The 14,843-nt window shown below is 40.1% G+C and overlaps 1 protein-coding gene across 4 annotated transcripts in view; it reads right to left on the bottom strand.

Annotated features, from left to right (window-relative positions):
* NSD3 (nuclear receptor binding SET domain protein 3) overlaps positions 1-14,843 on the bottom strand; it is a 122,844-nt gene that overhangs the window by 85,535 nt on the left and 22,466 nt on the right. The gene's annotated exons all lie outside the window — the stretch shown is intronic.

Below are 14,843 nucleotides of genomic sequence, written 5' to 3'. Positions count from 1 at the left end.
GCTAACCACCTGGCCCTGCAGGTATTTTATTTTATACTTATGCATTTCTGGGGGCCAAACCTAGGGCTTTGTGCTAGTGTGATACCACTGTGCCACCTCTCCAGTCCAAGTTTTTATTCTGTATATTGAGAGAAAAAGGTGGGGAGGTAAGAAGTAAGCATAAGCCAGAAGACACTAAATCATCATTTCAGCATCCATGGATTTTCTCTGGCATCCGTGGTGCTTCCATGTGCTATGGGGGAATCAACCCCAAGGTCTAATGCAAAGTAAGGCATAAAGCTTTACCTGCTGAGTCATGACATAGGTCCCTCTTGCAAGAAAAAGTAAATGAAAAAGTAAAAAGATCTGTTCCTAACCCCCCCACGATTCCTATTCAGGTATATCATGGATAATTATACATGCTGTAGAAGGTTTTCTTCTGAATCTTTCTCTACATATTTACATGTGAAACATTTAAAAATGGGGCTTATTTAACTTAATACATCTTATCCTTACTTTTTGTTCTAAATTTTTTTATTGATTTATCCTTGATACCCTTCTACATCATCACATATAAATTTCACACATACTACTTGTGAAGGGTCCTTGCTGCAGGTGAGGGTGGAACCTGGGTCCTTGCACATGGTACTCTGTGTGCATAAGCAGGAGTGCCACCATGTGGATGGCATACTACATTTTTTAAATGGGTGCAGTGTAAGTATCTATATTATCTATTATAATGTATCTCACCATTTGTGTAATGACAAATTATTATTTTCCCACAATTGTTTTGATACTGTATACTTTGTGTGTGTATATATATATATATATATATATATATGCATATGTATATTTGTAAATATATCTACTCCTATAGGACAAATTTGAAGTTTTGGAAGCTACAGTTAAAAACAATTCTACAAGCTGTACCATGTCAATTTATATTCATACCAATAGTGTGAGGATGCCTGATTATCTACACTCTTTCCAGCATCTAGTTGATTATAATCACTTGTATGTACAGCAGAATCAATCATCTGGGACATTTTAACCAAATGCATATGTCAAGGCCTATCTCTTGGTAAATCTAATTCAATAATTTGAAGTGAGACCTAGAGCATGAATATTTTAAGACTATATTGTAGCTGAATCTGATGTATACTTTCGGTAGAGTGGCTTTTTAAAAAATATTTATTTATTCATTCCCTTTTGTTGCCCTTGTTTTCTTATTGTACTTATTATTGTTGTCGTCGTTGTTGACAGAGAGAAATGGAGAGTGGAGGGGAAGACAGAGGGTGAGAGAAAGATAGACACCTGCAGACCTGCTTCACCGCCTGTGAAGGAACTCCCCTGCAGGTGGGGAGCCGGGGGCTCAAACCGGGATCCTTATGCCGGTCCTTAAACTTTGTGCCGTGTGCGCTTAACCTGCTGTGCTACCGCCTGACTCCCAGAGTGACTGTTTTATCACTGCATTATACACTTATAACTATTATACCTCTCCTAAGAGTCTGTGAAGAAATGCTCTAAGACCACTCTGCTTTGTCATAGGTATGACAAACCGCATTCCAAGATAATCAGCGGACAATCCATATATTCTTTTGATAATCATTCCTTCTAGAAAGTTCTAAGGCAGAGAGGATCTCATTACTGTGTTCAGTCAAATGAACTGATTGTAGGTGTTTCAAATACTATAAAAATATTGTGAAATAAGGCTACAATCTATGATTGATTAGTAAAGAATACAAAAGCTGAAAAATGCACTGTTCAAGGTGTATCCATTAAACAGCTGCTGCTCATTCTAATACTGATAAAGGGAAAAAAAATTTTTGTAAGTTCTAAAATTGAAAATGAACATGAGAGCAAAAAAAAAATCAAACTAACCCAAACTACTCTATAATGGAACAGAGGAATATGAAGGTAGGGAATAGAAAGCACCCTTTTATTGTTGTTGTTGGAGGTTTTTGTTTTGTTTGTTTTTAGGATCTACTCTGTGACACTTCATGGATCATCTAATTTAATATCCATGACAGTTCTGCAAGGTAAGTATTGTGATGGCTAGTACACAAGTAAAAGCAACTGAGTTTCATTTTCAGAGGGGTTAGGTGGCTTGTTTATTTCACAAAGGGGGAGGGGAAGAATTGAGATTTTTATCCAAACGTCTAATTCAAAAAGTCTATGATGGTTTTTTTTTTGGTTTTGTTACCATCAAAATAATAACTATTCTGTATAATAACAATTACATAGTGCTTAGTATGTGCCAGGAACTATTCTCAATGCAATATTACATTTAGTTATGTATAATACAGTATAGTACATACAGTATTACATTTAAAGTTCCCAACAACCTTCAGCAACTAATTATTATCAATTACCATTAAAGATAGAGATAAAAAGTAGAGATTACAGCAGGCTCTGTACTTCCATTCCACCAGGACCTGAAGCCTTTGTCACAAGGAATCTTGTTTCTATGCCAGTAACAAAGGGGAAGTAAATCTGGAAAACACCAGAGTAAACCAGACACTGATTCTCTTATCTGAGAGATAAGGAAAAAAGGAAATACACAGGAAGTAGTGATAGGTGTAGGGGTTACTCAGAAAGGAAGTGAAAAATGGGGGGGGGGGTGGATGGGAGAAACACAGAAACCCGCGTGCGCCCGCGCGCAGAGGTGTGTGTGTGTGTGTGTGTGTGTGTGTGTGTGTGTGTGCGCGTGTGTGTGTGTGTGTAGATATAGAATCAGCCTGTATTAGTGACCTTAAAAGAACTACTTCAGTTTCCAATGGAGGGGACAAAAGCACAAAACTCTAGGTGGTAGGAACTGTATTATCTTACAGTTTCGTAAACCAGTATTAAATCAGAATGCTGGTCAATGTCAGAAATCATTACATGGACGGGTGGTGGTGCATGTGGTTGAGTGCACGTTACAATGCACAAAGACCAGGGTTCAAGCTCCCAGTCCCCACCTGCAGAGGGAAAGCTTTGCGAGTGGTGAAGCTGGGCTGCAGGTGTCTGTCTCTCTCCCTATCACTCCCTTCCCTCTCGATTTCTGGCTGTCTCTATCCAATAAATAAATAAAAATTTAAAAAATGTTTAAATCATCACATTATACATAATTTAAGAATTCTAACATTGGTTCTGGGTGGTAGAGTGCTCATGCTACCATGTGCAAGGATGTGGGTTCAAGTCCTCAGCCCCCACCTGCAGGGGAGAAGCTTCATGAATGGTGAAGCAGTGATGCAGGTGTCTATCTTTCTCTATCTTCCTACTCTTCTCAGTTTCTAGCTCCCTCTCTATATTCCCACTCTCCTGAATTTCTCTTAAGGAAAAAAAAAATGTCTTGGGGGCAGGGCACAGCAAGTTAAGCACACATGGCACAAAGCTGCAAGGGCAGGTGTAAGGATCCAGGTTTGGGCCCAGGCTCCCCACCTGCAGGGGGTTCGCTTCACAAGTGGTGAAGCAGGTTTGCAGGTGTCTTTCTCTCCTCCTCTCTGTCTTCCCCTCTTATCTTGATTTCTCTCTTTCCTATCCAACAACAGCTATAACAATAACAAAGGCAATAAATTGGTAAAAATGGCCTCCAGGAGCAGTGGATTTGTCCTGCAGGCACTGAACCTCATTTGTAACCTTATTAATAAATGTTAAAAAAAAAATCAATCATTACCCTAAACAGACCCTTGGCTAAATGTATAGCTCACATACAAAAGGAGGTAATGTTCTAAAATTCGGTAAACATACAAATGAAGTTCAAAAGTTTGTCGGAGTCTCTTTGACAAATGATGTTGGAAAAACTGGTTTGAAACATGCAGAAGAATGAAATACAACTAGCACATTATCCCCATGCACCAAGTCAGCTCTAAATGGTTCAGAAAGATGAATCTGAGACCAGAGATCAAGTATGTAAGAGAAAAACAATGGCAGAATACTTCGTGGACTATAATTCAGAATCATTTTAAACATTTTGAGTTTTCCTTGAAGTCTGGAGTCCTTACACACAAAAAAATGGGGGAGGGAGAACCAGCCCAGGGGCAGTGTGCTCGCCTACAAATAAAAATGGAAATATGATCCTATAATACCAACCCTAGGTATATATCCAAAGAACAAGAAAACTTTAATTTGAAAGGATTTAAACCCTATACTTATAGATATTCACAATAGCCAAAATATAGATGTAACCCACTGACTAAGAGATGACTAGATAAAGAAACTATTGGAGGAGGCGGGCAGTGGTGCAGCGGGTTAAGCGCACGTGGCAAACAGCACACACATCTTCATCAGGATCCCAGCTCTAGCACCCTCCCTCCCCACCTGCAGGGGAGTCGCTTCACAAGAGGTAAAACAGGTCTGCAGGTGTCTTTCTCTCCCCCTCTGTCTTCCCCTTCTCTCTCAATTTCTCTCTGTCCTATCTAACAACAATGACAGCAATAACAATAACAACAACAACAACGATAAGCAAAGGCAACAAAAGGGAAAAAATAAATTATTGAATATATACTCAATGAAATACTAGTTGGGCACTTTTAAAAAGATGATAAGGTTTCATTTGGGATAAAATGAATCTAACTGGAGGTGATGAATTCAAGTGATGTAAGTCAGGAGGTGAAAGACAACTACTGGAGGGTTTCACTCCTACATGGAAGATAGTTAATTATAACAAGTGAATTTGAATTTGGCAGCTGGGAAAATAGCTCAATTCATAACCCAATCTGAACTTGCATGCTTGAAGCTCCTGATTCGATTCCCTGAACTACATGTACCAGAGTGGTGCTCAGGCTTCTCTGTGTCTCACTATCTCGTGAAATTTTCATATATATATATATATAGAGAGAGAGAGAGAGCGCATATGTAAACATAAAAATGAATTGTAAAAAAATAAGAGTAATTGGAGCCACCAGCGGTAGCATAGCAAGTTAAGTGCCGGGGCGCAAAGCGCAAGGACCAGTGGAAGGATCCCGGCTAGAAGCCCCAACTCCCCGCCTGCAGGGGAGTCACTTCACAGGCGGTGAAGCAGGTCTGCAGGTGTCTTTCTCTCCTTCTGTCTTCCCCTTCTCTCTCCATTTCTCCCTGTCCTATCCAACAACAATGACAACAATAATAGTAACAACACCAATAAACAACACGGGCAACAAAAGGGAAAAAATGGCCTCCAGGAGCCGTGGATTCGTGGTGCAGGCACCGAGCCCCATCAATAACCCTGGAGGCAAAAAAAAAAAAAAAGAGTAACTAGACTGACTCAGACTCTGAAAAACTGTTGATTATAGAAGGGAGTAGGGGTGGATAAAAGAGATAAGTGGAGAAGAAAAAAAAAAGGGAGATAAATGAAGGACTCCACTTAGTATGATGACAAAGAACATTGGTAGTGGATAGGGTAAGTTGTATAAATGTGTGTATGAAAGAGAGAAATTATACTCCTGAAATCTTATAATAATGTAAACCAATGTTAAAGAATATTGCAGAATAATAAATTAAGAAAAAAAATTGAAATGAAATGCTTTAAAGAATTGTTGAGTGGTCCGGGAGGTGGCACAGTGGATAAAGCATTGAATTCTCAACCAAGAGGTCCTCCTGAATTCAATCCCCGTCTGGTTCTTTCTCTCCTCCTATCTTTCTCATGAATAAATAAATAAATTCTTTAAAAAAAAAAGAGAATTGTTGAGTATCTTTCCATGGAGAATGCAAGAGAATATAAATGCAGTTATAGTCTCCTCAGGTAACTTCCTGGTAAAATTAACTTTTTATCTACCTAGCCATAACTGAGTGTCTTTAGTTCTGGGCTACCCTTTCTTCAAGGCTTAAAACCCTAAGAGATTGGCATGAATTCAAATGTACTTCTTTTTTTAAAAATTTTAATATTTTAATATTTTAATAATTCTAATAATATTTTAATATTTTCCCTTTTTGTTGCCCTTGTTTTTTTATTGTAGTTATTATTGTTGTTGTTATTGATGTCATCATTGTTGGATAGGACAGAGAGAAATGGAGAGAGGAGGAGAAGACAGGGAGGGGGAGAGAAAGATAGACATCTGCAGACCTGCTTCACCACTTGTGAAGCGACTCCCCTGCAGGTGGGGATCTGGGGACTCAAACCGGGATCCTCACACCAGTCCTTGAGCTTTGCATCACATGCGCTTAACCTACTGTGCTACCACCCAACTCCCTAAATATACTTCTAATGAAAGCCTATTAACCTAACAAAAGGTCAAAAGACAACAACAATAATAACACTCCTATATAAAACCTTCATATTCCTTTATAAAAAAGGTAACTATAAAATACAACCCTACTGTGAATACTGTAGATTTGAAATTTCAGAATGTGAAAGTTCTCAAAACACAATTTTCATAGTCACAGTTAGTTGAATCGACAAGAACATTAATCTTTATTTTTCAAGGCTGTTACAGTAACTACAATCAATCACACTAAAATATCCACATTGGAATTTTATAGTTAAAGAAAAAATAGTGGAATATAACATGATTTCTCCAATACAGTAGAGTGGGGTCTTCTTTTACCCTAGGATAAACATGGGATCCAGATGTTTCATTATGTGAATTGTTGCAAGGAACATTTCCCAAGATTTATGATAAAGCTAGTCTGTGTTTCTATAGTAACAGGAGTGGAGAGCAAGCAGTCTATAGTCTTTAAAAAACTCCCTTTTAAAAACCTGGTGTCTTTTCAGTTTGATTTCTGCAATAAGACATTAGTTTTTAAAAATTTTCTTCAAGACACAATGTTTAAAAATAAGAGAACTGTTTTGTTTTAAAGCAAAAAAAAATGTAATAAAGACAACATAGCAAAAATTAAGCTATAAAATATATCTACAATCAGATTTCTAGCTGAACAATCACTTCATGTCTGAAAGTCAGGCCCTATATTTGATTTTTTTAATTATGAGAGAGAGACCAGAGCACAACTCAGTCATTTTATGTTAGATGGAGGATTGAATCAAGATATCAGCATGCAAGGTGTGTACTCCACCACTCAGCTACCTCCCTAGTCAGATTTTATATTTGAAATTGATTTACCACATACATACATACATACATACATACATACATACATACATACATACATACCCTGTCTGCCCGCCTAAAAAACTTCAACTGAATAATAAAAGGTGAAGATTTCTGGACAATAGCATCAACAGAAATTTTCTCTATATTATTTCCTCCAAAGATCTACATGAAGAAAATATGAGGGAGGAGGAGTTAATTTTTGTTTAACATGGCTCATTTTCAGTATGCAGGTTTACAAAAATAAAATGAAAAAAAATAGCTGGAGGGTGGGAGACAGCATGATTATGCAAAGAGACTTACATACCTGAGGCTCCCAAGTCTAGGTTCAAACTCCCCACACCATCACCCCAACCTAGACCAGTGCATGGGGGGGGGGGGGGGGAAGCAGCAAAACAAAACAAACTGGAGTTTTAAAAAATGATTAATCTATAGGAAGAAAACTGAAATCTCAATGTTAAGGTTTTTGTTCTCAAGAGTTTAGATTTAGCAGCCTGGCAGGTGGTGCAGTGGATTAAGCACCGGACTCACAAACATGAGAACCCGAGTTCCCCCCCCAGTATCACATGTGCCAGAGTGATGCTTCTATGAAGTATCTTTTAATACATTAAAATATTCTCTCTTGTAAGCAAACATTTTTAAAAATAGTTTATATTTAATATGAAATTACTAGGATGGCACTAATTCAAGTAACAAATTCACTACTTCAAATATACTAATTTACATAAGTAAAATAATGTATTAAAAGATACTTCATAGAAGTATCTTCACAACTTCTCTAAGATCAAGTTCTCTGGTTCGATTCCAAGATGCATACTGGTGTAAAACAGATTTCTATGGGACACTTGTAATACCAAAGTCTGCAAAGGGCTGGGCAGTGACGCAACCGATTAAGCCCACATAGTATTAAGTGCAAGGACCCGCACAAGGATCCCGGCTGGAGGGCCAGCTCCCCACCCACGTTTCACAAGCCATAGTTAAATAGGTCTGCTGCAGGTATCTATCTTTCTCCCTTTCTTTTCTTTCTTTCATCCTTTCTTCTTTCCTTCCTTTCTTCCTTCCTTTCTCTCTTTCCTTTAACTTACTGGATAGAGACAGTCAGAAATTGAGAGTAAGGGGGAAACAGAGAGACACCTGTAGCCCTGCTTCACTGCTTTCCCCCTGGAGGTGGGAACTGGGGTCTTGAACATGAGTCCTTACGCATTGTAAAATGTGCACTCAACCAGGTGTGCCACCACCTGGCCCCTCTTTCTCTCCCTAACTTCTCCACTTCTCTCAATTTCCCTCTGTCCTATCCAATAAAATGGGGGAAAATGGCCACCAGGAACAGTGGACTCATTGTGCTGGCACTGAGCCCCAGCTAACCTTGGAGGCAAAAATAAAATAAAACAAATACACCTCCCAAGGAAATGGGACAAGGAGGATTAGAGACAGAAATTGAATTATACTAAAGTTCAACTGAGACCCAAGTCAATCTCTCAGGAACCTCTAGAACAGAAATGACTCCCTAGAGATGTGCCTAATTTAAACAAAGGGACCTGAGCCTTTGTATTTTAACACTAAGCAGTCATCAAACATGCTGCCAGAGTTTTTGAAAATATTTATTATTTAATAAGAGACAGTTACCAGAGCACCATTCAGACATATGCAGTCTCAACCCTGAGCCATCCCCTTAGTTATACTAGTTTTTTAAAAGATGTACTTATTGGGAGTCGGGCTGTAGCGCAGCAGGTTAAGCGCAGGTGGTGCAAAGCACAAGGACCGGCATAAGGATCCTGGTTCGAACCCCGGCTCCCCACCTGCAGGGGAGTCGCTTCACAGGCGGTGAAGCAGGTCTGCAGGTGTCTATCTTTCTCTCCTCCTCTCTGTCTTCCCCTCCTCTCTCCATTTCTCTCTGTCCTATCCAACAACGACAACAACAATAATAACTACAACAATAAAACAACAAGGGCAACAAAAGGGAATAAATAAATAAAATAAAAAATATTTTTAAAAAAAGATGTACTTATTTATTAACAAGAGAGAAACAGAGAGGGAACCAGAGGCTCACTCCAGCATGTGTGATGATGGAGACTGAAATTAGGACCTCACGCTTGGCAAATCAGTGCTTCAACCACTGTGTGAGCTCTGAGTTGTGTCAGAGTTTTGTTGGTTTTTTTTTTCCCTCCAAGTTTCTTTTTTTAAATTATCTTCATTTATTTATTGGATAGAGTCAGAAATTGAAAGGAAGGGGGAGAGAGGGAGACACCTGCTTCACCAACTTGTGAAGCTTTCCCCCTGCAGTTGGGGACCAGGGGCTTGAACCCTGGCCCTTGCATATTGTAACATACATGCTCAACCAGGTATGCCACCACCTGGCTCCTTTTAAAAAAAAAATTTAAGTTATTAATTGGGGGGGGGGACAGGAGAAAACCAGAACATCTCTCTAATATGTATAATGCTGGGGATCAAACTATGGATCTAAGTCTAATGTTCCACCCATGGCACTACCACCCAGGCCACACACTAGAGTTTTAACAGAGACTTTGGGAGTCAGGCGATAGCACAGCAGGTTAAGCGCATGTGGCACAAAGCACAAGGACTTGCCTAAGGATCCTGGTTCGAGCCCCTGGCTCCCCACCTGCAGGGGAGTCACTTCACAGGCAGTGAATCCGGCCTGCAGGTGTCTGTCTTTCTCTCTCCTTCTCTGTCTTCCCCTCCTCTCTCCATTTCTCTTTGTCCTATCCAACAACGATGACATCATCAACAGCAACAACAATAACTACTACAACAACAATAAAAAGCAACAAGGGCAACAAAAAGGAAAATAAATAAAATCAATAACATTAATTTTAAAAGCTACATGCTAAAAGACAGCATAAACAAATGAAAAGACTAATCCCAAGGATAACAGAAGGTAAATGCATAAAACAAAGCTGGTTTCTATCCTCCATTTGCCTCCAAACTTCTTGCCACCAAAGTTGTCTAATCTGCTTGCAATAATAGCTTGATGCTCGCATGCAATAACATCCTCTGGCTTGCCACACCTTAGGGAATAGAAAGGGAAAAAAGAAAGAAAAAAGAAAAAAAAGGCAGACCTTTCTTAATCTGGCTCCTGACTATTTGTCGGGCCTTTTCTCCTGCTACTTTAGCGTTCCCATCTTGCCTTCCACTGTTGTAGCATTTCCTCTCTCATCTTCCATTTATCCATTAATGATGATTTATTCAGGTTATATAAAATTACTTCAAGTTTTTCCAGATTACTCCACAAACATCATACACTCTCTGAAGTCAGGTCAAGTACCCTCTTCTGCTGGTGCAGCACGCTATTTACATTTTCCCACAATACTTAATACACAGTAGAGGGCCATCTTGATCTAAGGCAAGATCTGTGTAGTATGGTGTGGTGTGTAAGTGAATATGATCTCAAAGCACTGAGGTAAGAAATAATAGTAACATACTTTATTACATAAATTCTGGATACCTGTTACTATCTGTTAACTACCCTCTCTCTGTGGTTGAGATACTGAACTGAGGTCCATGCCAGCTCCTCCTTCCTTCCCATTCTGCTGCTGTAACTGGAAAGCTGAAAGTTACAACCAGGCTCTTTTCACCTGACCAAAGTAGTCTTCTCTCATAACATAAGTATTTCTTGAGTATCTATTATTATTTGACACTGGGAGAAGTACTGAAGCTCTGCGAATGAAAATTCAGACCTGGCTCTGCAATTACATAGTCACATTACTGCCTAAGAGGGAAAAACCACAGGAAAAAAGCACCAGAGATGGGGCTCAGGAATTGCTCCTAACAATAATTTATCCATTTACTACTTAATGTTAAGTGTCCACATTATGTTTAGTCCTGAATATTATAGAGATGAAAGATGAGCAGGAGAGAATCCCTGCTGAGAGAAAGGAAAAACTAACCACTTCCCTTGAATGGCAAAGGAAAAACATCCAGGATTTAGGTGCTAGAATGTATATACATGGCTGTAGGGGCCCTCAAATAGTTTCACATTTAGAAAACAAAAAGTTCAGTGGAGGAAGAGAATGTTTCCTTTGCAGAGACCTACATTAACCAGCACATAAAAGGGTTTCAGTTAAGAACCTTCTTGTTGTGGTCCGGGAGGTGGCGCAATGGACAAAGCATTGGACTCTTAAGCATGAGGTCCTGAGTTCAATCCCCGGCAGCACATGTACCAGCCAGAGTGATACCTGGTTCTTTCTCATAAATAAATAAATAAAATATATATATTTTTAAAAGAACCTTCTTGTCATCTTAATATTACCATTTTCAAATAATCTATATTATCAGTAGGCCCTTCCTTGATGTTACAAAAACAAATTATAACCATGTAGTGGAAGCACACTACCTAATTCAGGGAAATAAAAATCATTTTGATGGCAAAGAATACAGAAAGGCTGGAGTTTATATTGATGCTATGAATCTACTTCATTTCTGCCTGGTTCATGCAGGAACACAAGTTTGAGTCCTAGGCCACCACATGGGAGCACATGCACAGGGAGAGCTTTTCTAGTAGTGGGGCAATGCTGTACTGTCTCTACTCTCTCTGTCTCTCCACCTCCCTCTTTCACCTGCCATAAATATATAATAGCTAAATGGAGTCCACTGGGAATGGAAAAATCAGGCGGGGGGGTGGGGGGGGGTGGGGAGCAGGTGGTGGTGCACCTGGTTGAGCGCACATGTTAGAGTGTGCAAGGACCCAGGTTCGAGCCCCTGGTCCCCACCTGCAAGTGGAAAGCTTTGTAAGTGGTGAAGCGGGGCTGCAGGTATCTCTATGTCTCTCTCCTTTCCTATCACCCCCTTCCCTCTCAATTACTGGCTGTCTCTATCCAACAAATAAGTAAAGATTAGAAAAAAAAACTTTCTCTCTAAAAAAAAAAGAGAGAGAGAGAGAAATCAGGCAGGCTCATAGCCCCGGTGACAACCTTGGTGGAAATAAACAAAAAACACACCACATTTTAAAAATTAGTAACAAATGAATTGTAAGGTCTGTCAAGATCGTTCACGTGGGAAGGTACTTGCATGTTATATACAAGTCCCAAATCCTGGCCCCCAATACAACAGAGAAAGTTTTAGAGCTATGGTATCTTTCTCTCTCTCCCTCTATCTCTTTCTCTTTCTCTTTCCATCTGAAAAAGTTGGTTCATAGCAGTGAAACCTCAGCAAAGTTATGGGGGTGTGGGAGGGGAGAGAAATCAGTTGTTAACAGGAGGTAGTTTTATATAAGGGGGAGTCATAATATTAAATTAACATTTTAAATATCTTAATGTATGCTAGCAACCACTAAGTAATGAGTATTACTGAAATATCACAAACTGTGTTAGCAGCTTGAACTAACCACAAAGATCTGCTTATTTTCCTTCCAAAGATAGGTCATAAATAAAGTCAGATAATACCTAGACTATTACTGATATGTCTCACATGAAACCAAGCTAAGAGCACCATGCAGTGGTACACCGAGTTAAACACACATAGTACAAAGTGCAAGGAAGGACCCATGTAAGGATCCTGGTTCGAGCCCCCGCTCCCCAACTGCAGCAAGGAAGCTTCAGAAATGGTGAAGCAGGTCTGCAGTGTCTCTCTCTGTCCCTCTATCTCTCCCTCCTTTCTCAATTTCTCTCTGTCCTACTCAATAAAATGGAGATAATGGCTACCAGGAACAGTGGATTCATAGTGCAGGCACCAAGCCCCAGCAATAACCCTGGAGGGGAAAAATGATTAAAATAAGAAAGAAACCAAGCTAAATAACAGCAGGTAACTAAATAAAACAGAATAAAATTTGTCTTAATTGCTTTTTAACTTATTATATGTTATTTTTTCTTTTGTTATTATCATTGAGGTTGCACTGTTCCAGCCAACTTTTTTTCTCTATTTTTTTTTATTAATTTACAAAATTAAGATCACCAGAGTTCTGTGTCCCCATTCCCTCCACTGGAAACTGTGGTTGTTCTCTCAAGGTCACAGATATGGGTTGACTATTATTTCTATAATTATTTATATATTTTTGCCCATTCTTTTTTGTAAAAAATATTTATGTATTTCCTTTTTGCTGCCCTTGTTTTATTGTTGTAGTTACTATTGTTGTTACTAATGTTGTAGCTGTTGGATAGAACAGAAAGAAATGGAGAGAAGAGGGGAAGACAGAGAGGGGGAGAGATAGACACCTGCAGACCTGCTTCACCGCTTGTGAAGCAACTCCCCTGAAGATGGGGAGCCAGAGGCTTGAACTTGGATCCTTACTCTAGTCCTTGCGCTTTATGCCACCTGCGCTTACCCCACTGCACTACCGTCTGACTCCCCTCCCATTCTTTCTATGGCCCTGACTTTTCTTCCTTTTTAAGTCACACCAACACCTGTTACTACTTCCAAATGTCTTTCCTTTTCTCCTCTTTTCTCTCTGGGCCCTGATCAAATTGGGAGTTCAGAGCCCTCTAATCACCTTTCCCTAATATTTCTCCCCCTCTAAAAAGTATGGACCACAATTCTTTTTGGGGTACAGAAGGTAGGAGTTCTGGCTTCTGTAAATGCTTCTCCACTGGACATGAGCATATGCAGGTCGATCCATACCCCCGGCCTATTTCTATCTTTTCATAGTTGGGTAGGGTTCTAGAGAGGTGAGGTTCCGGGATACACTGGTGAAGTTGTCTGCCTATGGAGTTCAGGATGGAATCATAGTAGCAAATGCAACTTGGTGTCTGAAAGGCAGTTATGAGACAGTCTAGCTGTCGGGCATTAAACCAGCTCCCCCTGCTCCATGCTGCATTGCTGATAGTATGGCCTATTTACATAATCATTGTTTTGCCTGATCTGTCTTCTTTCCGCCCTGCCTGCAGGGTATATTAATCCCACCAGTTAAAAACATGGCAACAATTGCTAAGGATGCTTCCACCTTCCCAGCATGCCTTTTGCCTCTCTCCACCCCCTTTCCTACTTGCCACTTCTGGTTTTATCCCATAAAACCCAATTCTGTTCCTGGTTTTGCTCTTGAAGGGCTGGCGTGCAGAGTGGGAGGTGGCCATTGAGGTTTGGTGCCACATGGCTTAACCTGCTGTGCTCACACCAGACTCTGGGGTTCTCCCGTGTGCATAAAGAATTGTATTACCATGCTGCCATGAGTTCCTGGATCCTCTCTCCTGCCTGCAACACTAGCCCAACATCTAGCCGCCTTTTTCAGATAAAGGACACAGAAAAGATACCAAAATTTTTTCTAGTGCAGTGGACACCAGAGTCAAATCTGGATCATATACATGACAAAGCAGACACACTATCCAGATGAACTATCTTGCCAGCCACTAATATGATTTTTTCCCCTTTATTTTAACAAGTAATCTTTTCATCAGAATCAAGAGTTGAATACATGCTGGAAATACAGAGTATAATTGGCACACCACAAGAGTAACTGGCTGGGAGTCGGGTGGTAGCGCAGTGGGTTAAGCGCACGTGGTGCAAAGTGCAAGAACCAGCATAAGGATCCCGGTTCGAGCCCCCGGCTCCCCACCTGCAGGGGAATCGCTTCACAGGCGGTGGAGCAGGTCTGCAGGTGTCTATCTTTCTCTCCCCCTCTCTGTCTTCCCCTCCTCTCTCCATTTCTCTCTATCCTATCCAACAACGACACCAATAGCAACAATGATAATAATAACCACAACCACGATAAACAACAAGGGCAACAAAAGGGGGAAAAATGGCCTCCAGGAGCAGTGGATTCGTGGTGCAGGCACCGAGCCCCAGTGATAACCCTGGAGACAAAAAAAAAAAAAGAGTAACTGGCTGACTAAGAAATTTTTTTCCCCCTCAGCCTCAGACATTTAGGTTCATTTAATATGAGGCTTACTATCATGGATTTAATAAATCTTC

The sequence above is a fragment of the Erinaceus europaeus genome, chromosome 2 (assembly GCF_950295315.1).
Source record: "Erinaceus europaeus chromosome 2, mEriEur2.1, whole genome shotgun sequence".
Classification (NCBI taxonomy): domain Eukaryota; kingdom Metazoa; phylum Chordata; class Mammalia; order Eulipotyphla; family Erinaceidae; genus Erinaceus; species Erinaceus europaeus.
Note: the sequence above shows the minus strand (reverse complement) of the source record. Positions and strands in the feature narration are given on the sequence as shown.